The sequence below is a fragment of the Cebus imitator genome, unplaced genomic scaffold (genome assembly GCF_001604975.1).
Source record: "Cebus imitator isolate Cc_AM_T3 unplaced genomic scaffold, Cebus_imitator-1.0 Scaffold67, whole genome shotgun sequence".
NCBI classification, from domain to species: domain Eukaryota; kingdom Metazoa; phylum Chordata; class Mammalia; order Primates; family Cebidae; genus Cebus; species Cebus imitator.
In genome coordinates, this window is record NW_016107382.1 from 2,555,643 (window position 1) to 2,578,102 (window position 22,460).

Sequence of the window (22,460 nt, forward strand, 5' to 3'; positions counted from 1 at the left end):
GCGGGGTTTCACCATGTTGGCCAGGGTGGTCTTGATCTCTTGACCTCGTGATCCGCCCGCCTCGGCCTCCCAAAGTGCTGGGATTACAGGTGTGAGCCTCCGTGCCCGGCCCTGTGATGGTTAATTGTATGTGTTAAGTTGATCGAGCTAAGGAACACTCAGCTAGCTGGTAATATATTGTTTCTGGGTGCGTCTGTGATGGTGTTTACAGAAAACATGAGTATTTCAAAGGGTAAACTGAGTAAAGATCACTCTCACCAGTGGAGGTAGGAACCAGCCAGTCTCTTGAGGCCTGAATAGAACAAGATGGTAGAGGAAAGACTAATTTGTTCAATCTGAGCTGGGACTTTTATTATCTTTTCCTTGGTCATTGGTGTTCCTGGTTCTCAGGCTTTTATTCTCTATTTGGGTTTACACTATCAGGCCTCACGTCCCCATCTCCAACCCTGGTTCTCAGGCCCTAGGATTTGAACTGAGTTTCACCACTGGCTTTTCTAGTCCTCATGTTGCAGACAGCAGATTGTGGAATTTCTTGGCCTCTATAATTGCTTGAGCCAATTCCTATAATTGTCTGTCTAGCTAACTATGTATGTATGTATGTATGTAGGTATGCATGCATGCATGTATGTATGCACCTACCTACCCACCCACCTACTTATCTCCTGCTGGTTCTGTTTCTCTGGAGAACCCTGACTAAAATATTATTCAAATTACTATTTTGGAAATTAAGTGGAAAATAAAATAGGTGAATGTTTAGAAGACCATGTACTAGACTCATATAATCTAGGTTCAGATTGCGTCTGCCACAGAGTAGCTGGTAACCTTAATCTCTTTGTAAGCTTCTTTTTTTTCCCTCATCTGTGAAATGGAGATAATAACAATGCCTTTCATATAAGATTATTTTGAGTATTAAATGAGATACTAATCATATATATTAAGGATCATTTAATACAGTGACATATATTATAGCATGCAACACAGTAAATATTAGCTACTAATCATCCAATGTGAAAGTTGAATGTTACAAATTTGCAGTTGATTAAATTTCTCTCTTCCTTGGGAGTATTCTTAATTATTTGAACACTAGAAATTTACCATTCATCTTACTTCTTAGTAGAGTAGTTTAGAACTTGCCAAGGTTTTTTTAGTTGACCAGTATTTTACCTAATTACTATCGTTCTATCCCGCCCTATAATCACTGCCTCTACCTGTACTTGCATTCTTCCTAATTATAAAAAAACTTCAACATTTTGACCTTTTAAAATAATCTGACACTGTCTCTGAGCACTCAGATTTTAAAACCATAATAAATAAACTTTAGTGGAATTATTCCTAATATATGTAGTGTATTTAATTGTCTTCATAATGAAAATGTTCTGAACCTGGTTTGAGTCTTTATTCAGGATGCAAAACAATTGCCATGAATATCGTTTATTGTGCTGTGTTTTGACAGGGTGCTACTTTATTACTCGAGTAACCCTAGAGAGCCCTAACAGCACTACAACTGTTATATCAAATTGGTCCCACTACTTTGAAGAGTTCAAATTGGTAGGTTTTTTTTTCTAATCCTTTGCTGTCTTGCTGTTAGTGCATTTTTTGTTTTTAGTCTAATGCTAATTTTAACATGGGAAGATCTGATACATAACAAAGGAATCTGACTTTCTTAATTTATTACCTGTTAGCCCCTATTTATCTCTTTGGAGTAAAGTGAATGGGCTTTGTGATAGACATTTCCTTGGTTGCCAAGCTGTTAATGTTTGTTTGTTTTGATTTTGTTTTGTTTTTTTTTTCTTCTCTTTGCACATACTTATTTGAGCTAACACAGTGAGCAGGACTATCCCTGTGAATAGAGTTGGGAGGGTGACTGTGTGCATTATGGCGTTTACAGAATGTTGAAAAGCTCCCAGTCTACACCAATTTGAATTCCTCAATAGTTTCCTTACATATCTACTGAGATGCTAGAAATTTTAACGTCAGAATATAGTTTTAACTCTTTAAGGTTTACTATGTAAAAATAGTCTATTACAGGTAGCAATTCTAAGCAATTTAGATGATGAAGAACTAAGCACCTTATATAGATGTCTCTGAACCAAATACATTGTATTTTCTTTTTACTCTTTTTCATATTGTCTGGTAAAGGATTTTGGAATTGAGAAATGATAAGTGGTAACCTTTACAATAGAATGTTGAGCATTACCTCAAGGACACGTCTGGGGTTATGGGATTCTATAAGGATGTGTGCCTTTCATTTTCTTTAAGTATTTTGCAACACCGTGGAGATAATTTGTGAAGAGATGATGGTGATGCAAATAGCTCCTTTTCAGAGAAACGCAAATGAGTTTTGTGTGGTGGAGATGAAATTGATTTCTAGCCTGCTGAAGACACCAATTTTGTATGTAATAGCAAATTTATTTCCACATTCTTTTGTATTCATATAGGCATGTATTTTTTACCTTTTAAAAATTGTTTTTTTACATCTTACGGATTTCTTAAATAATGAAAAAGATCAAAATTAGTTATGTAAAATCTTTGACATACATCTATTTTATATTTTATAATAGTTGTGATTTGACTTTTGAAAAAATTATTCTTTAACAATTTTATTTCCATATCTGAGATAGTCTCTCTTCTCACTTCAATTGTATCTTTTAACATGAAGATTAATATATATCCTCATAATGAATTTCTTTCTGACCACAATTCCAAGTTATTATGATAATTAACTTTGGCAAAAGTTATCTATTACGATATTTTTAGAGTATTATTTAAACCCTTTATTGTGAGATAAATGCAATAAAACTGTGATTGTTTCATCCTTGTACTTGAGTATCTAGTTGGGTGCTTGGTACATGACAAGGATTCTATAAATCACTGTGGCCTATGGGCATCCATATTGAGCAAGCTTAGCATTATGAACCACAGAGAACAAGCCCAGGAATCTCTCTGTCCCCGATTCTGCTCCCATGCTTGTTTCTCTGCCCTGCAGCTGGGCTTCACTGCTATTCAAGGTCATCATCTATTTTTCGGGGAACTCAGCAATAGGCAACTGCCAGGCACAAAGTAGTAGAATCTCTGTCAGGAAATCAGTAACTCCATGAGTCACCTCACCTCTGGCCATTTGCCTAAGTTGAAATGACAGGGCTTTCTGGGAAGAGAATGCATACAGGGATCTGGGTATCACTGGAGCAGAGATTAAATCTGACCAAGGTAGCTGCCTCTCCACCCCCAAACAGGCCCCTCCACCTCAGGATGGTTTCCCTGGTTTGGAGTATATCTCCACCTGACTGCAGCCGTTCAAGCTGGCCCACCGCCCTCCACACTCTATTCCAGGCAAACTGGGTAGGGCAGGGCCACCATCTTCTCTCTTTAGAAGTGAGTAGGTATACAATGTCTTCTACTTGTCTTTTAGGTCTGCAAAATGAAATACTTTTACCAAAAAGAAAGTTTGCTGATTCTTGCTACAGATTAAATTTTAATTTATGACTTGTCTTCCTCAAAGGATTATAAACTCCTTGAGGCATCAAAAAGTATAATTGTCTATCATGCTCAGTAATTATTGGATGATTAGTTGTTTGCTTTCATCAATCTATGCTTTTTAGCATCAAAATCTTCTATTCTTCCTCCATGTAATCCACTATAAGTTGATAACTTTGAAAGCTACTTACATTTCAAAATAAGAGATAACCATGCAGGATTATTACTTATGTAATATGTTGAAAGAAGATGTCAAAACTTAAAATAGAAATGTCATATCTATTAGCTAACAATGACAAAAAGAAAAATACAAAAGAGGCCACAGCTCGTATAAAAAAATTTAGAAGGAAATGGAATTCTAATTTAGGATTTACTTCACTCCAGGGTATTAAATATTTCAAGAGTTTTGAAAAGAAACTATCTCTCCTTTCTGAGGTCTCAATGTATTTGTCTCAGCATGTTAGACATTGAGCCCTTGCCTTCCTCACCTGCTCTTTGCCTCCCACAAAGCCTGTGACTGAGGTGTGCCACGTGTGAGGTGTGGTCATGAGGCAACTACTCTAAAAGACATTGTCTCATTGATACATGCAGTGTGCCCTAAGGAATATAGAAACCACTGCTCATGTATTACTAATTCTTCTGGTCTCTAATTAGGCCTCCACCTGTATTTTAAACAAATGACTTATGCCATTATCTGATTTTTACTAGTCAATCCATTCTGCATTCCTAGACTGTAAGACCATTCATGCTCAAGGTAAATACTAGCTATTCTTGGGATGTGCTTACTTTGGGAATTTTGGGACTGGTTGAGAAAAGGTCTCAGGTGAAAGGTATTGATAAAAGAAAAGCTTTATTACATTTAACTTCTAAAGGATTTATTAGAACAGTCAGTGACTCATCAATCAGCTTCTTCAGACCACAGGTGGCTAGCACTCTGCTGGGAGGGGCAAAAAGGGAAACTTTTAGAAAGTGTTTGCAGAAGCACGACAAACAAATCAACTCTAATTGGTTAGAGTGGAAAGCTCCTAGTTAGAAGTTAGTTGGTGATTTATTTTCTTTCTTTCTTTTTTTTTTTTGGTGGCGGTGGGGTGCAGGGGTGTTTCTTATTTCTGGTGCTGTATTTGAAAATATATTGTAACACAAATGCATTGTATAAGTTAATGTAAAATGGATCTGGTTTTCCAATATGACATGGTACAAGTCTCAAATCTAATTCTCCACCTAACTTTCAGTCAATGATAACCCCAAAATATAGTCAATATTTTTGGATGAAAGAAACACCCTCATTTGCTTGCTCCCTCGGTTTCCTGGCCAACAATTCATTATCTTGCCTGAATTATTTTCCATGCCTTTGAGGTTTCTTTCTGTCCATAGGAAGTGGTATTTTTTCGTTTGTCCATAGCTACTCTCCTCCTAAATTGGTTTTCTTATGTTCTGTTCCCCAGTTTTTTTCAGCATCTTCATTCTCTCCTTCTTTGCTTGCTTATTCCCATAGTTAGTGATTTCTGATTGGTATAGTTAACCCTAGTTTCAATTTACTGTTTATATCAGGCTTTGGTTTGTTCACCAAAGAATTTGAAGTGCCAGAGCCACCCAAGTCTAATGGCCTCTAAATTCAATTAAAAAAAAAGAAAACCAGTATGTTTAAATGAAAAAAGACTAAAAAACAACAAACCTGAGAGGATGATGTATGACTTTTCGCACTAAAACTCGTCTGTCAAATGGGGTTTGTGGACATCCATTATATGTGGTCTCCTAAATATCTGAAGGGAGGACCCTATGCATAGTTACATGGAAAAGCATGTTCATTAAAAATGTTGATGGTAAATATTCAGATACCTCCAATGTGCTGGGAAGAAATAATTATTACTGTTAAAGGCATTACCATTTTCACACAATTTTAAGGACTTTCAGAGTACTTACTTCAGCTGTTTGGAGCATTATGCCAGGGAAGTTGAGTGTGTGTGTGTGTGTGTGTGTGTGTGTGTGCATGTGTATGAATGTGTGTTAAAACTTTCTGTTCCCAAGAGTCTACATAAGTGTCCTCCTAGCTCATATGGAAAATGTTTTGTCTTAGTCTGTTCAGGCTGCTATAATAAATTACCATAAACTGAGTAGCTTATGAATAACGAAAATTTATTTTTCATAGTTCTGGAGGATGGGAAGTCTAAGATCAAGGTGCTAGTATCTTGAGTATCTGGTGAGAACCCACCTCCTGGTTCACTGATGGCTGCCTTTTCATTGTAACTTGACATGGCATAAGGAGGGATTGTCTCTTTGGGGCCTTTTTAAAAATAAGGATACTAATCCTCTCATAAGCTCTCTGCCCTCATAACCGAATTATCTCCCAAATGACCCACTTTTTAAAGCCATCACATTGAGGATTAGGATATAAATTTTGTAGGGACACAAATATTTAGAACTATGCAGGCTTGTTTTCTACAAAGAAAAATATATGGATGGTTCAGGACTTCCCATCACTGCTGTCACCTTCATGTACAAATGACTTAGACGTGTGGCAAAACTAATTGTATCCACCATGAAATATTCCTTCTAGTATATATAAAAGAAACTTTAATGAAATGAGAAGAATCTATATGAACTTAGGATACTTTCTCAACTCTCTGTAGCCACAAAAAATTGGCCAAATCAGCTCATGCCTTTTAGGAAATACGAGAACGAGATAGATGAAAATCAAACCAATAAATTCGTTGTGAAATTACATAGATGGAAATTAAGCAGGGAGATCTAGAAAGTAATTTCCTAAACACACCATTTTTAGACTTAGTATTTCTTATAGACTTTACCTTTTCTTTTTCTTGTGGGTAAAGAAAATTAAACAAAATTGAAAGAACAAGCTTTATGCTCACAATTTTAAGATTTGGAAAAGAAAACAAACAAAATTTTTTTTTAAATGGGATTAAGTTTAGGTATGTCAACCTGCAGTAGACAAGAAGTTGAATTATTGATATTGGCCTGGCAATGCCTGAATTGTGTATTCAAGAAATGAACAAATTCATCTTTAAATAGCCTCAAAAAAAAAAAAAAACCAGATCATTTAATGGAGAAAAAGACTATATCAAACTTAAAATGTGCTCTGCCATGTCTAATTGAACTCACTGTAGCTACTGAGCTACAAACATGTGGACAAGTAGACAACTAGAGATCTGAAAGCAAACTTAGTTTGCTTCAAAGTAGGATCCCCTAGGAGAGTACAGAGAATGTAAATCAGCACTTGTTGGGGAACCAGAACCGATGCTGGTCACTTAACATTCAAATGACATTTAAAAGTCACAATAATGTTACATGTTATGTATTCCTATCTGAGATGAAGAAATAGAGGGTCAGAGATTGTAAATAATTTGTCATAAATCACGTAGTCAACTATGATGACATTTAGTATTTCATGACATTGTGCCAGAGAAACAGTAGAACCCAATAATTATGAATTATTTTAATGCTATATAATCATAGATGGCAATTTGCTTTCATATTAGGTAGATAAAAAGTAGGGATTTTTTATTTGCTTTAAGTTTTCATATGCCTACTGGTAAATGATATTATTTCTACTCCATAAACAACAAAGAATTCTTGACTATTCCTTAGAGTCCAAATAAATTTTAGTTGAACGCACTTCTTTTGATCTTTCCAGGATTAACCATAAATTACTTATACTAAAAGATCAATCATTATTGGCTTTTTTTTTTTAGTTCCCAAGTCTGTGTTTTACGATGAGCTGATATGATGTGTTAGTACAACAGCATGAAAATGATGTGAAATGGCAGCAGGGACTCTTGAGTGATGGCCAGAAAACTAGCCATTATTGAAAAAAAAATTTTCTCAAGAATTCAGGAAAAGAGATGTCACCTTACATGCCAGAAAAAAACATCAGGCTTATTTGAAAGGAAGTCATCCTAACAAAGCATTATTGAGTCAGAGATGCCAGCTTCAAGCCTCATGCAGACATCTAGTATAATGTTTCTTGTCCTTTTGGTTTTGGAAAAATGACCCAAATAAACTCTCCAAATCATCATGCTGATACAATTATAGTTCCCGTAAACTCTACTGTTCTTAGGTTTAATGAGTGTCAACAAATGCTGCTGGAAGCAACAACTCTTCCTTCTTAAACAAATGGCATCTTTCCAATCATTTAATTTGTAAAATGTGCATTTCTCCTAGAGCAAATCTTCCTGTTCTTTTCTTCTCTTTCTCCAACCTGCACTTACAACATGGCTCGGTCATTCAAAACTATGATTAAAAATCTATACTCAGAGTCAAAGGCAGTATATGTTTTATACCATGCACAGTATCTAAAAGGGACCATATAATATAAATATTTCTTATAATTCTATTAATATCTCTAGCTTTTCTCACTCAACCTATTATAAATCAGAAAAATAACAAGCTTATTTTCCATCCTTGACTAGTTTTCTTCCTGTCATTTACCTATACTTTCATTCGTTGGAAACGTAGTTATCAAGCATCGGATAGAAGTGTGCCAATCACTGTTGCAGTCACTGGGACCCCTGACATGTCAGTTTCACACTCCAGTTAAGGAGACAAATACCCAAACAGAGAATCACCAAGGATGTGTATTCACATTACAAACCAATGGCAGGAACTACAACTATTATTTTTCTGGATGAGGTAGCAAACTGAATTTTGATAAAATTAACATTGAAATTTTATCTGGAGGTAAATTTTACTCATAGGGGTTTCCAAGATGAACCCCTTTGTGATGTGGAGAAGAACCAATCATCAATCATTTTGTCTATTTTTTTTTTTTTTGCTTATCTAACCCATTGTGGGATACCACTTTCATAAAATACAATAAAAATATTACAGCAATATCGAATTGCTGTAGCCTTATGTATTTATCTCACTAAGATCTGTAACCAATGGTTTCCTGACTGGTATTAGCTCACAGACTCAAATTTGAGTACTGTTTACCAGGCTCAGAAACATAAATTGCAATACTTGGTTTTATTTCAGTGGCATGGAGAGGACAAGTTGAAGAATTTCCAGCTGTTCTCTCCTCCTCCAGAAATAGTATTATCTGACAATTCCATAGCTCTGTCTGTGAGACATAGTCTTCACCACAAGCTCTGAAGTAGAAATATCAGTGTCCCCATTTCACAGATAAAGATACTGAGATCACACAGCAAGGAAATCTCAGAAGTGAGATACAAACCTAGAAAATCCAGTTCTAAGCACTGAGCTATGCCGCAGCGTGAGGGCATGGCCTGACCATCTGGAGGCAGGTTTCCTCTCTTCAGCGAGAAGTCTAATCTTATCTGATTTCCACAGAATATATTTGTTCCCCTGAAAATGTGAGTGGTGTGCTTGTTAAGTGAAAAGGAGTAGCATTATATAGTGAGCAATTTTTCTAAAATGAAAGATTTACTGTCAAAGTAGGTTGATGAACTAAAGTTATTAAAATAATATTCAGTTTCTTCACCAAGTTCACCAGCATGCCGTGGGAGTACAATGTCCATATGAACAGCGCAAAAGAGGCATTTCCTGCACTCTGTAATAGTGTTATGTGTCAACTGGGCTATTGTTATTTAATCAAATACTATTCTAGATGTTGCCGTGCCCAGGTGTTTTGTAGATGTGGTGACCTTTGAGTAATGATGACCCTTAATAATGTGGATATGACTCATTCAATCAGTTAGAAGGCCTTAAGAGTAAGACTGAGGTTTCCTTAAAGCAGAAGAAATTCTGCCTTAAGATTGCAACATCAGCTCTTGCCTGACAATTTCCAGCCTACTGGCCTGACATACACATTTTGGACTTACCAGCCCCCATAAATGCATATAAATATATGTAAGTATAAAAATATATATTTATACAAAGATACAAAAATATATTTGTATAATACACACACACACACACACACACACACACACACACACACACACACACACACAAACTGGTTCTGTTTTACGGAAGAACCGTGACTAGTAACACCATCCAAACTGGTTATAACTTATTTGCTTTTCCTGAAACACTATTAAGATATCTGTTAGAAAGTCTTCCCTATATATATATATCTATTTTTAAATTCAGCTTGAACCTTTTTATATTCTCTTTCTCTACGTATATATCTTTTTTTTTTTTTTTTTTTTTTTTGAGACGGAGTTTCGTTCTTGTTACCCAGGCTGGAGTGCAGTGGCGCGATTGGCTCACCGCAACCTCTGCCTCCTGGGTTCAGGCAGTTCTCCTGCCTCAGCCTCCTGAGTAGCTGGGACTACAGGCACGCGCCACCATGCCCAGCTAATTTTTTGTATTTTTAGTAGAGACGGGGTTTCACCATGTTGACCAGGATGGTCTCGATCTCTTGACCTCGTGATCCACCCGCCTCGGCCTCCTAAAGCGTATATATCTTTATAAATTTCATTTAAATAACAAAATTGTCTTCTCATGTTCAGAAAAAAATAGCATAAATTATAGGTTTGAAACTCAGTTCTACATTTTAACCTGTGCTGACAACTTTAAAATACTCAACTTGTACCTGTTCATTAATATTTTTATTTAGGAAGTAAATAGAACTAATATGTCTATATTACTAAATTATAAAAAAGGATTAGCTTCTTTTTTTGGTACTTCAACTTTCTCCTGTGTTAAGGAATAAAACTTGTCAATTATCTGCCTTAGAAAAATATATTTTTAAAAATATCCAAATATTCAGAGAACAGTTGTAAATGTATAGGAAAAGCACCATTTATATTCAAAGAATTACTAAGCCTTTAAAAAAATCTGATACACACAAAAAATGTCAAAGCAAATATAGTTAATTATTTTATCACTGTTATAAATAGTGACTTAAAAAATCAAAACTGTAAACTTTCAGTATTTATACAGTAAATTTTTATTGCACTTTAGGTTTTATAATTTAAAGATAATTTTATGGAAAGTAAACTACAAAAACGATACCATCTTCTTAATTTAAAAAGCCATCAGTGACCAGACACCAATCTTGGTGTGTACACTTTTGAAGTTACCCTGTTCCCCCTGGAAAGATTTATTATCAAATACCTTCTTAAGTGAAAAGTTATTTATAGAGTATTGAAAGTATTTCTGACAGAAGACTTTTAGTAAAATACAAATTATTCCAACAGTTAAGAAGTTATTATTTTAGTGAAATATATTCTCTATTTCAGAATTCTTGCACTGATTTTCTATGCCTCATCTCATCCCCTTTGTTCCATCTTTTTTGTTGTTCCACTGAAATCAGTGAAGGAGAATGATTAATCGTATCCAAATGAAGCTCCAAAAGTGTACGTGGCTGTACCAGACATCTGGTGTGTTAACTATCAGCAGATCGGCCCTACAGCAGCTGATGACAGCACACAGGACTCTCAAACAGGAGGATCCACCTCAGGCCTTATTTATAATGCAAGAGTCAGTGATGAAGCACACATGCTGCCTTGAAATGGCACAGCTGTGAAAAGGCGCAGTCTTGTGCTGCTGGACGATGGCATTAGATGTTATTAAACAGCCGTTCCCAGCCACTTACCTAATAGAAGCATGTGCACTATTTCCCAGACTCCACAACAGGGGCACATGAAGAGATAAACCTCTCGTAGAAAGGATTCAAAACTGGGGCTAAGAAATATTCATGCATCTATCAGTGGATAGCATTAGATCAAAACAGTTCTTTTCGTTAACGAGGATTATATGAATAATTTTAAAGTTTTGTGTTTTTAGCATTTCAAAATAGTTTTTTTTTTCTTTTATTCTTAAAAATCCACTGAAATATATCCCAGGTATATTGCTTTTATGGGTTGATTTCAGAAAGTCCCTCCAGTGGAATAGAAGGAAACTGGAAGTCCAGTTCCACATATCTTTTTATTACCGCTGACTGTAGTCAGATTACCACTTCTTCAGATTAGTGGCCAATAAAATTCAAAACTCTAATTTCCCCAGCAAATAGGAATTGGAAGCCTAGAGAGTTAATAGGGCTTTTTCATGTCAACTCAACTCTGAGATCTAATTTCAGATTGCAGGAAATATGCCAACTTTAGCGGCTAATTAGAGTTATTCATTGAAAATTATTTGTAGCCAATCTTTAATCTCTTACAGCAAAGTGCATTGACGACGTTGGCAGCATACACATTGGCAGCATGTATGTTAGATTTTTAGGAAAGAATGCAAAAAAAAAATGGTTGTATTTGGATTATGCAGTTTGCTTGGCTGAAAAGTTTTCAGACTACAAGAAGCTAATTTTGGCTAAATTTTGTGATAGTTCACATTTTCCACTTAAATACGGGAGCCTTTTTTTGAGAGAGGGCTTTAATAGGAATACATTTCTCCCACATTGAAGAATAATTCTGGGACAGACTGGCATTTGCTTTGCTAGTTAGGATTTTACTAGATTTATTAAATTCAGATTGCTGTAGGATTAAACTAAAAACCTCTTCTGTTGTTGCCACAATTACAGCCATCTGGGGTTTAATCCTATTTTTCCAAGGGACATCCAACTCTAATGTAAATTGCATGAAGCCAAGGAGGTTTTATCTAATTGGTTCACTGCTGTAGCCCAAGAGCCCACAGTAGGATTTGGCAACTTGACACATAAATTTGGTGCCCACCATATATATTCATTAAGTGAATGACTGAAAGAATGAATGATATTTAGTTGCAAGTGAGGGAGAGAATGTGACTGTATTTAGACCAACTGGCAAGCCTAAATACTTGGTTTCAAAGAAGTTCACTCCACCAATGCCAGGAACATTTGGATCCCAACCACACCCTGTGTTCCATCCTTTCTTCCTCCTTGCTTTTACTTCTGCTATTTTAATAAAACAGTTTTATTTGAACTTTTTACAAGTGAAAGAGTTTGGCAGAGCTTAATGAATGACCTTCATATCATATTGGCTAAGCTAGGGCTTTTAAAAATAAAGAACAGCTTTAAATCACTCAGAACATCAGTTGCATCTAAAAATGACCCTCAATAAAACAATAATAATAAATATTAAAAGAACAACAACATATGTAGTCAGAAAATTTTGTCTTCAGCACCCTATGCCTCAACTTTTTTCTTTTTTCATACTTTGCCCAAAGGTACCCAGTTTCTCCACTTCGTGTCATACTTCTCTCCCAGAAAAGGGTTTTATAACTCATTCACTTTGAATTATAAATGAAATGATCTATTGCTATCCAGAGGTATTACAATTTTAAATAAAAAAAATCAATTTCTAATTGTGGAGGAGTATTTTGGACATTAAGAGGCTCACTCAGAAGCCCTGAAATCATATTATCCATTCCCTATATAATATTGATGAGTATTAGTTAGCAATAAAACTCATTGGCTAGTAGTAGAGGCAAATGGGCAAAACCAATTCTAAATTTCTATAATTAGTGTTAATAATGTAACTATGTTTAATGTGACTGTTTCAAACTGGGGGTAATCAGTTTGCCTGAACACTCTGGAAAAACCATTATTTCATAAATAAGCCTATTTTATCATTAGATAGGTTTAATAATTTTTTTTTAAATGTATCCTTTTCTTGAAGACTGTTTTTATGTTCTTTACATGTTAGCCAAGTAATGGCCCCTGGGGTGGAAAAAACCAGACGTTTTAGGTGAGTAGGTTTTTCTTTTTCTTTTTGTCTTTAAGAATTTCTTATTTCCTTAACATTTAAATAAGCTATATCTTTGTCTAATTTTAACCACTGCCCCATTCCATTAGAAGCCATGGGCTTCCTAGCATCTGTTCTAACTTAGCAAGGATCTCTCTAACATGGGTAGCAGCTGACGCGGGGTAATGCATTTGCTTCTAAGGAGTGGACTGTCACTCACTTGCTGTGTCCTCTGCCTGACTTCATTATTAGATGAGAAATTTAATTAGGGGCTGAAGATGTATAATTTCAAACAAAGAACTCTTCTTAGAATGAAGACTCAGGTCATTGTCTGTTTGCAGCTGCCACAATCTATGTCTGCAATGGACTGGGATTTTTGAGGGGAAAGGCATAGCACTAAGCAGGCTGCTGAGGTGTTTTAATCCCTCAGATTCTAGTGGAAAGGTCACAATAAATGCCAAACATAACTCCTTGTCTCTACAAATAAAAAAAAATTGACCCAGGCATGGTAGTGGGTGCTTGTGGTCCCTCCCAGCTACTCAGGAGGCTGAGGCAAGAGGATTGCTTGAGCCCAGCCAGTCACGGCTGCTGTAAGTTATAATCGCACCACTACACTCCAGCCCATGTAACGGAGTGAAATCCAGCCTGAAAAAAGTTTAAAAAGTCTGAACGTGTGCATGTACTTTGATCCAGAAACACCCGGAGTGTAACTGGAGTTGTATGCAGAAGTTTCCCTTATGTTTATAGCAGCATAAGTTTAAATAGCAAAATACTGGCAAATATTTGATCATAGGAAGTTGCTTAAATTAAATTAACTTGCTTATCCGTATGACTGGATATAACAATCATTGAAACTTGTATTATAGAATACTGAATGACATGGAAAAAGGTTCTTATTAAATATTAACAGAAAGAGACAGGTCACAAAAATCATGTACTGTGACATGATTTAAATAATGTCAAGTACATGTATGTGTGTAAGAGTAGGGGAAACTCAATGTATTGATGTAACATAGAGTAAAATGTAAAATATATGATCGCTTAGCTATAGAGATGAGACTCTTTTTTTTTTTTTTACTTTTTTCTTTGTGCTTTTCTAGAGATTCATATTTTCTGTTACTATGAACCATAAGAAGTTGCTGTTAACTGACTATAAATGGCCATTTTGTAAGGTTCAAGCTCCTAAGATGAATATAAATATTTTTATAATACAAAATAAGTATTTTGGTTTGTTAAAGAAATGATCTTCCTACCAGACAGGCTGAGATATTAGCCTTCCAACATTTGTATGATAGGTTGCAGTCAGGTGAGCTAGAAATCAGTGAAGTTCCTCTTTTCCAGCACCTTTTCTAGTTCACGCCAGTGTGGGCACAGAAGGACAATAATAGTCTAGGTGTGTTGTGAAGCAAAAACATTTGATAAACACTAGTTGATCAAGAAAACCTTTTCATGTCCCTTTTAATGAAGTGGAGCGTGGTATGGGAAAAACCAAGAGATTTCAGTATTGTATCTGGGAAGAGGCCCAAATATATGAGTTCCCTTTAGAAAGGAAACTGACACCGAAAAGGTATTGCTTTACCCTTTCGTCAGTAGAATTTTCCAGTTTCTATCTTTAAAAGGGAAAGCCAGGCTCAGAAAATGAGATTGAAATATAAAACTCTCTTTCCACACATGCACCCACCCGTCTAACCTCACTCACTCGGATTTACAGTCTCACTTCACCAGCAATCACTCCCATCCTAACTATCGAGTATTTGAGCCAAGCCGTGGGATTGTGGCATTAGATTTGCAAGGCTCTAGAATTGATGTCATAAGATAATCATAACATTACTAAAGCCCTGAATTGTATCATATAACTCCTTAAGACTTCAAGGAGGGAACATAACACCTATCAAGTGGCATAGCTCAAAAAGGCATAGCTTAGTAGGCTAATTTACTTCCCTTTACTGGATGTGTAGTACAGCTGGTGGGTTTTGAGCAATCAGCTAAACTTAGAATTGTGGTCAACAGACAGACATTCTCTGCTGAAAGTCTTGGCTGTGAGTACAGATTCACATTAGCTACACAGAGAACTGTGTAGTTAACTACACAGAGAATTGGGCAGCTACACAGAGAATTGGTCAACTTTCCACAGATATTTAGAAAAGAGTTGGAAGAATCTTTGAGGTTTTCCATTCCAACTGACCACCCAGTGGAAAAAAAAAATCTTCCTTAAAGCATACTTGATGGATGGTGTCAGTCTCTGCCTAAATGGACAGAAAGTTCACTACTTTGTGAGTCAGCCTTTTCCATTTTAGGGAGCTGGTATATCTGCCTTGTTGCTGGTTTTTGTATGGTCCTGGTGCTGCCCTCTAAAGCAGAAAATGTTTATTCCCCTTTCACGTGGTAGACTTTCAAATACTTGAAGGCAACAACAACAGATTAAATCTTAATTAATAAACAATAAAAATGAGAAGACTTGAGAAAGCATAAATGCCAACACAAACATGCTCACATTAAATGGAAACAAAGGCTATATTTGCTTTTTTTTTTTTTTTTTTTCCCTGAACGGAGTTTCGCTCTTGTTACCCAGGCTGGAGTGCAATGGCCCGATCTCGGCTCACCGCAACCTCCGCCTCCTGGGTTCAGGCAATTCTCCTGCCTCAGCCTCCTGAGTAGCTGGGACTCCAGGCACGCGCCACCATGCCCAGCTAATTTTTTGTAGTTTTAGTAGAGACGGGGTTTCACCATGTTGACTAGGATGGTCTTGATCTCTTGACCTCGTGATCCACTCGTCTCGGCCTCCCAAAGTGCTGGGATTACAGGCTTGAGCCACCGCACCCGGCTATATTTGCTTTTTAAAATAAACTTTTTAAAGAATAGTTTTGAATTTACAGAGACCTTAAGACAATACTATTCCCAGGTACTTCCCTTTATTGCACACCCAGTTTTCTCTATTATGGACATTTTGCATTGGAACATTAGTTACAATTAATGACCCAATGTTAATACATGATTATTAACTAAATCTATACTTTATTCGATTTCCTTAGTTGTTACCTAATGTCCTTTCGCTCTTCCAAGATCTTATTCTAGATGGCCTGAATTAAGCACTACATTTAATCTCCATATCTCCTTAGGTTCCTATTGGCCGAAGAGTTCTTTATGTTCCTTGATTTTGATATCGTTGACGGTTTCAGGAGTACTGGTCAGGAATTTTGTAGGATGCTGCTTTATGGAAATTTGTCTCATGTTTTCCTAATTAATCATGGGTTATATGTTTTTGGAAGAAACACACAGAGATAAAGTACAATTTTCATCACGTATCAAGAGTTTGTGCTATCAATGTGATCTTGACTTTGATAACCTGGCTAAGGTAGTGTTTCTTATGTTTCTCCACTGTAAAGTTCCTCATTTTCCTCCACCCTCATGGCAATCTGTAACAAAGCCAGCCTGTGTAGCACACGCTTAAAGAGTCGGAAGTTATAATACCCCTCTTTTAGAGTGGAGTATCTATATAATTTATTTTGAATTCTTCTGAATGGGAGATTTGTCTCTTCACCATTCAATCATAGATTTATATCAATATAGATCATGAATTAATATAGATCACTTATTTCATATTTGGGTTTAGAATTCAATGCTATTTCATGAATTTTGTTGCTGATATAGTCCTAGTTTTGGCCATTGTAAACTCTGTCAATTGATGTTGGTGCCTCTTTGCAACATTCCCGTCAACGTAGTTTGTTTTATGAGGTTTATTGTTGTTGTTTTGTGTGTGTATGTTGTTGTTGCTATTTAGACACCTTCTTTTTGTACTACATCATCTTTCAGGATTATCTGTATATTTCATCCCCCAGTCCTAGAATCAGTCATTTCTGAGATTTCTCCAAGAAGTCTTGTGTTTTAGTTTTTTGTTTTTATTGGATAATTACAGAAATGAAGAACCAGGTGCTCTGTACTTGTTCCTACTGGAGAGTTGTTTTATTTAGGCCCTCTCAGCTTACAGAACAAGGAAATATATGTGAGTATCCTAAAGCATGTATATACACATATCTACAAACTTTTCTATATGTAGCCATATGTATCTATGTGAAGCTAAACATGAGTTCAGACTGATATCTCCAACTCTAATTCACTCCTAGTGGATTATTTTAGCCTCCTGCTGCTGCCCATCTGTAAACTGTCACTTGCACAGAAGAAATGCAGCATCTACCATCTGCTATCCATTTACTTAAATGTCTAGTTCCAGTATATGTGTATAGCGGAATCAGAATTGTGAACCTGTTCTCCTGTGAGAAACAACTTTAGCAATGCATATGTACAGTTTTACCTTTTGATTTGCAGATATGTTTGCTTTTAACAAACAGGATTTTTAAAACCCACTTTATATTTTTCAACTGTTCTTGTCTGCCATCCTGTAATGACAGATTGCTATGGTTGATAGCACATTGCTTGCTTACTAGAATTTAAAACTTTGCCGAAGCTCTCCAGTTTATTTATTTATGAATTCAACATTGTTCTTTATAGAGAAGGAGGTATGGCACTATTAAGTACATTTCAACTAAGTTAAAGGTAGTAAATTAAGCAAAACTGACCCATGTAAATGAGATTATTAACAGATGGCTACCCACCATGCCAGGTCAATGCCAACAACAAGGAGACAGAAAGAGAAGGAAGGAAATAAGAGGCCTGCCACCTAAACAGTATCAGAGATGTCATAATCCTCTAAGAATATTCCCCAAGAAAGGCTCCTTGTTTCAGACACCAGTTTTCAGATAGGAAAACCCAGCAACCTTCTTTTCAGCCAAAGGAACTATTGTTCAAGTGACAGAGGACATTTACAGTTTAGAAAGCATTTGTTGGTAAAATCGTCATAAAAGTAGATGATGAACAAGCCTATGTTTATCAGATTGGGTGTGTGTGCCAAAGTCCCTGACAAGTGCTTCCACATTCTTCCAACTGCAATGCCTTAAAATAGAAGGACCAACTGTGGTGTAATAAATGTCTGACTATTGGTGTGAAGATCTGGCTCCTCATCTGATTCGGCCAATTAGTATCAGTGTGGCTTTGGAAAAGTCACTGAATCCATTATCTTATTTGAAAACTAGATGGATCATTAAGTAAGGTCAAAGTCAGTCAGCCTTTTAATGACTTTTAGTACATGAAGTTTGTCTTTAGTAATGGTGCTCTGTTTTTTTTCTTCCTTCACTAAAGGAAGAAAAAATATCTTCAAGAAACAACCTCTTTCACAATTCAGTCTAATGAACTTCACTTCTACACAAGAAATACTGAGGTTTTATCAAGTGCCGGACAATGTGCTCAGCCCTGAGATAAACCTGTTTTGAAGATAAACAAGGTCCATGCCTTTGCAGAGCTTATTGTCTAATATGATAAACGAGTGAGTAAACATGTACTTTAGAATGATGTGTGATAAGGGCTTTGATGGGTAACAAAAGGAACAGTCAAAAATATTTTTAAAAGAGAGCCCTGAGCTCTTAAAAACCTGTTCTCAGGGAAAATCCTAGACATACTTTAATGAGAAATTGTCTGTGAATAATTTAAAGATTATTCCAATTGGGGGGCGGAAAGAGACTCTATACTTTACAGCTTTAATTTACTGGAAAGAGATCCCTAAATGGGCAATTTTAGGTATTTGCTGGCCTGTGGGGGGCCTAGGGAACTCTCAAGCTCTTGACATCCCTGTAATATAGAACCTATACTACAGTGATAGATGATCACTTACTGTGCCTACTTGGCATGTAGCTGGATCTAGCAAGACTCTTCATGTCTTATCTTTAGCTCGTCTTTTTAGCTCAGAAATATAAATATTCAGTATTATTGGAACAAGAAGGCCTTTCAATCAAGTGTGCCTTTGCCCACATGCCCTTAAAGGAGGACAGCCTGTTTGTTCTAAGTGATAAATTCTTCTTTACTGAAATCTCTGCTTCAATCAGATCTGATGCTGTAGCCTAGTGCCCAGGCCAATAGCTCCTTATGCACAGTCAGTCAGAAAGTAAAACATGGAAATGCTGAATTGCTGCCAGTCTTCTTCCAGTTAAGGCCTTCTATTAAAAGGTCTGGAAGGGCCAACTCCTTGCCCAGAGCATCTTCAAACATGTCTATGGAGTAGAAGCTCAGTATAAGGACTTAACAACAAGATGTAGAGCTAGAAAAAAAGGGAAATATCAATTTTGACTTTGAGAAAGCCCACACGCCATTTAAATATGCCGTTCTACTGGCCATGTCATAGCTAAAAGTGACTGTGGCATTTTCATCAGATAAGCAAAAATGATAAATACTATGTTTCCTGTCCCACAGAGGTTACTGCTTTAACTTGTTAAATTTCTTTTAAGTTTAGGCTTTTCCCATCTGTCATCAGATTCTGAATTCATTTTGTTATCTGTAAATCAAGAAAAGAGTTGAGTTTGTTCCTGTGTGGACTAAATGATACTAAACTTCATATTCTGGCCGTTTATAGATCTACCTGTACTTTCTAAAGAAAAATCCTTCCTCTTGACTTACGCTTATTTGTTTTTTTAAGAACTGTTGGCCACTCTTTTGCCATCCTCACTTAGCACTTATGGTTTGGGCACATGCTGTTTTACTAAACACAACTGATCCAAATTCAGGTGTCAATACAGGGTTTGTGGAGTGCAGTGAAATTCTGGTATTAGTAATTCCAAACTGAAATTGTGGACTAATTTGTATATTTCCGTCATTCTTTCCTAAGCCAGGCTTCTCTTTTCCTTTGGCTAAATAACCAGGAAGGTGTGAAACAATGTAAACAGCATCCAAGCTTGGAAACGGGCTGGAGATATGACTTGAGATGACTTAAGCCATCCAGTTAGGTCCAGGCCTGAATCCCTTAGCCATCCAGTTTACCCAAATTCCAGAGGATAGTTTATAGATAGAAGTATTTTGTTTATACATACATCCATGCATCTCTATGTATGGATGAAAATAAATATATCTGTTTGTGCATGAATATACATGTACACAATTTCTTGTCTTAAACTTGGCTTTTAAGAAAAGATACTAAACAATATATTTTTGAGATAATCTCTATGAGTACATATAATTCTGTTTCAGCTATTTTTAAAGACAACATAGACTTCCAATTAAAATGCCCCTGTTATTTATGTGACCAATTCCCCATTAAAAGACATTTAGATTATTGCTAATCTTTTGTCATTAAAATTATGCTTCAATGAATTAACCTCTATATCTTTCATTTTCGTATTTATGAGTTCATCGGTAGGATGAATTTCTCAAAGTGGAATTTTGGGGCAAAGAGTATATACATTAAATTTTTACTGTGCTAAGTTGGTTTCCATAGAGTTATTAAAATTACACTCATACCAGTAATATAAGAGGGTCTCTTTCCTAAAGTGCTCGGTAAAACATATTGTTAGTAAGACTTTTTTCACTTGTCTCATAGGCAAAATATGGTATCTCAATGTAGCTTCTAGTTTGCATTTTTTAATGATTGGGATTGATAATATTTTCCTGTGTTTAGAAATGATGGATTTTTTTCACTCTAGTCATCCATTGCTTATATTTCTGAGTTGTTTGTATACTTTTACTTTTTTGAAGGGGTTTGTTATGTACTAAGTAATTTATTTTTTTCTATGACATAAAGTATAAATAGTTTTCCTTGTTTTTATTATCTCTGATTTTAATTTTGGGTTTTCTTTATAGAAAACGTAGTTGAAGTATGTAATTAAATTTATTTTAAAATAATTTTCCGATTTTGTTTCATAGTGAGGCAGGTTTTATTTAATATAAAATCTTCTAAGATTTACTCTATTAATTGAAAGTTTTAATATTTCTTTTTCTTTGTGTTTTTGTGGAGTCTTGCTCTGTCACCCAGGCTGGAGTGCAGTGGCACAATCTCGGTCTTGGCTTACTGGAACCTCTGACTCCCTGGTTCAAGGGATTATCTTGCCTCAGCCACCACAGTAGCTGGGATTATAGGTAGGCACCACCACACCCTACTAATTTTTGTATTTTAAGTAGAGATTTCGCCGTGTTGGCCAGGTGGTCTCGAACTCCTGATCTCAAACTATCTGCCTGCCTTGACATCCCAAAGTCCTGAGATTCCATGCCTGAGCCAGGAGCCACCACACCCAACCTATTGGTGTTTGAATACTTGAATGTCTATTTTTTTCTTACAACCATGTTTTCAAATATATAATTATTTCACTTTGTTTTATACTATTTACATTTCACTTTTTAAATTTTTTCAACCATTTAATATTTGTTTTAATTTAATTTTTTGTGGACTTCTTTTTCTTTAACTTTTATTTTAGGTTCAGTGATACGTATGCAGGTTTTTTATATAGGTAAATTGTATGTCATGGGGGTTTGGTGTACAGATTATCACTTCACCCAGGTAGTAAGCTGATATGGTTTGGATGTATCCGCACCCAAATCTCCCCTTGAATCGTAATAATCCTCACATGTCAAGGGTGGGGCCAGGTGGATAGAATTGAATCATGGGTGTGGTTTCCCTCATACTTTTCTAGTGGTAGTGAATATATCTCTCATGAGATCTAACGGCTTTATAAATGGGAGTTCCCCTGTGCAAGCTCTCCCACCTGCTGCCATGTAAGACCTGTCTTGCTTTCCCTTCGCTTTCTGCCATGATTATGAGTACTCCTCAGCCATGTGGAACTGTGAGTCAATTATACCTCTTTCCTTTATAAATTACCCAGTCCTGGGTATGTCTTTATTAGAAGCATGAGAAGAAACTAAGACATAAGTGTAGTCCTCAATATGTAATATTTTGATCCTTACCCTTCTCCCATTCTTTACCCTCAAGTAGGCCTTGGTGTCTGTTGTTCTCTTATTTGTGTTCATGTCTACTCAATTTTTGGCTCCCACTAATAAGTGAAAACATGTAGTATTTGGTTTCCTCTTCCTGTGTTAGTTCACTTAGGATAATGGTCTCCAGTTCCATCTATGTTGCTGCAAATGACAGGATCCTTTATATGGCTTTTTTATGGTTGCATAGTATTCCATGGTGTATATGTACCACATTTTCTTTATTCAGTCTATGCATTGCTGGGAATTTAGGTTGATTCTGTGTCTTTGCTATTGTGAATAGTACTGAGATTGATGCACATACATGTGCATGTGCCTTTATGGTGGAATGATTTATATTCCTTAGGGGATATACCCAATAATGGGATTGCTGGGTCAAATGGTAGTTTTAATTCTTTCGATCATTTTTGTTTGACTTAGTTACTTTGGAGAACTAGTCTTTGAACACTGAAATTTTTTTCTCAGCTTGACTGATTCTGCTATTAATACTTGAGATTTTATTCTGAAAGCTTTGAAGGGAGTTTTTCAGCTCTGGTAGGTCAGTGTGGTTCTTTCTTAAAATGGCCATTTCATTTTTCATTCCTGTTTTTTTTTTTT

At 36.0% G+C, this 22,460-nt stretch overlaps 1 long non-coding RNA gene across 1 annotated transcript in view; it reads right to left on the bottom strand.

Moving 5' to 3' along the window:
• LOC119471628 overlaps positions 1–14,390 on the bottom strand; it is a 33,093-nt gene extending 18,703 nt beyond the window's left edge. The window contains exon 1 of the long non-coding RNA XR_005200689.1: positions 14,312–14,390. This is a non-coding gene — a long non-coding RNA (uncharacterized LOC119471628). The remainder of the gene's footprint in view (positions 1–14,311) is intronic.
• Positions 14,391–22,460: the final 8,070 nt, after the last annotated feature.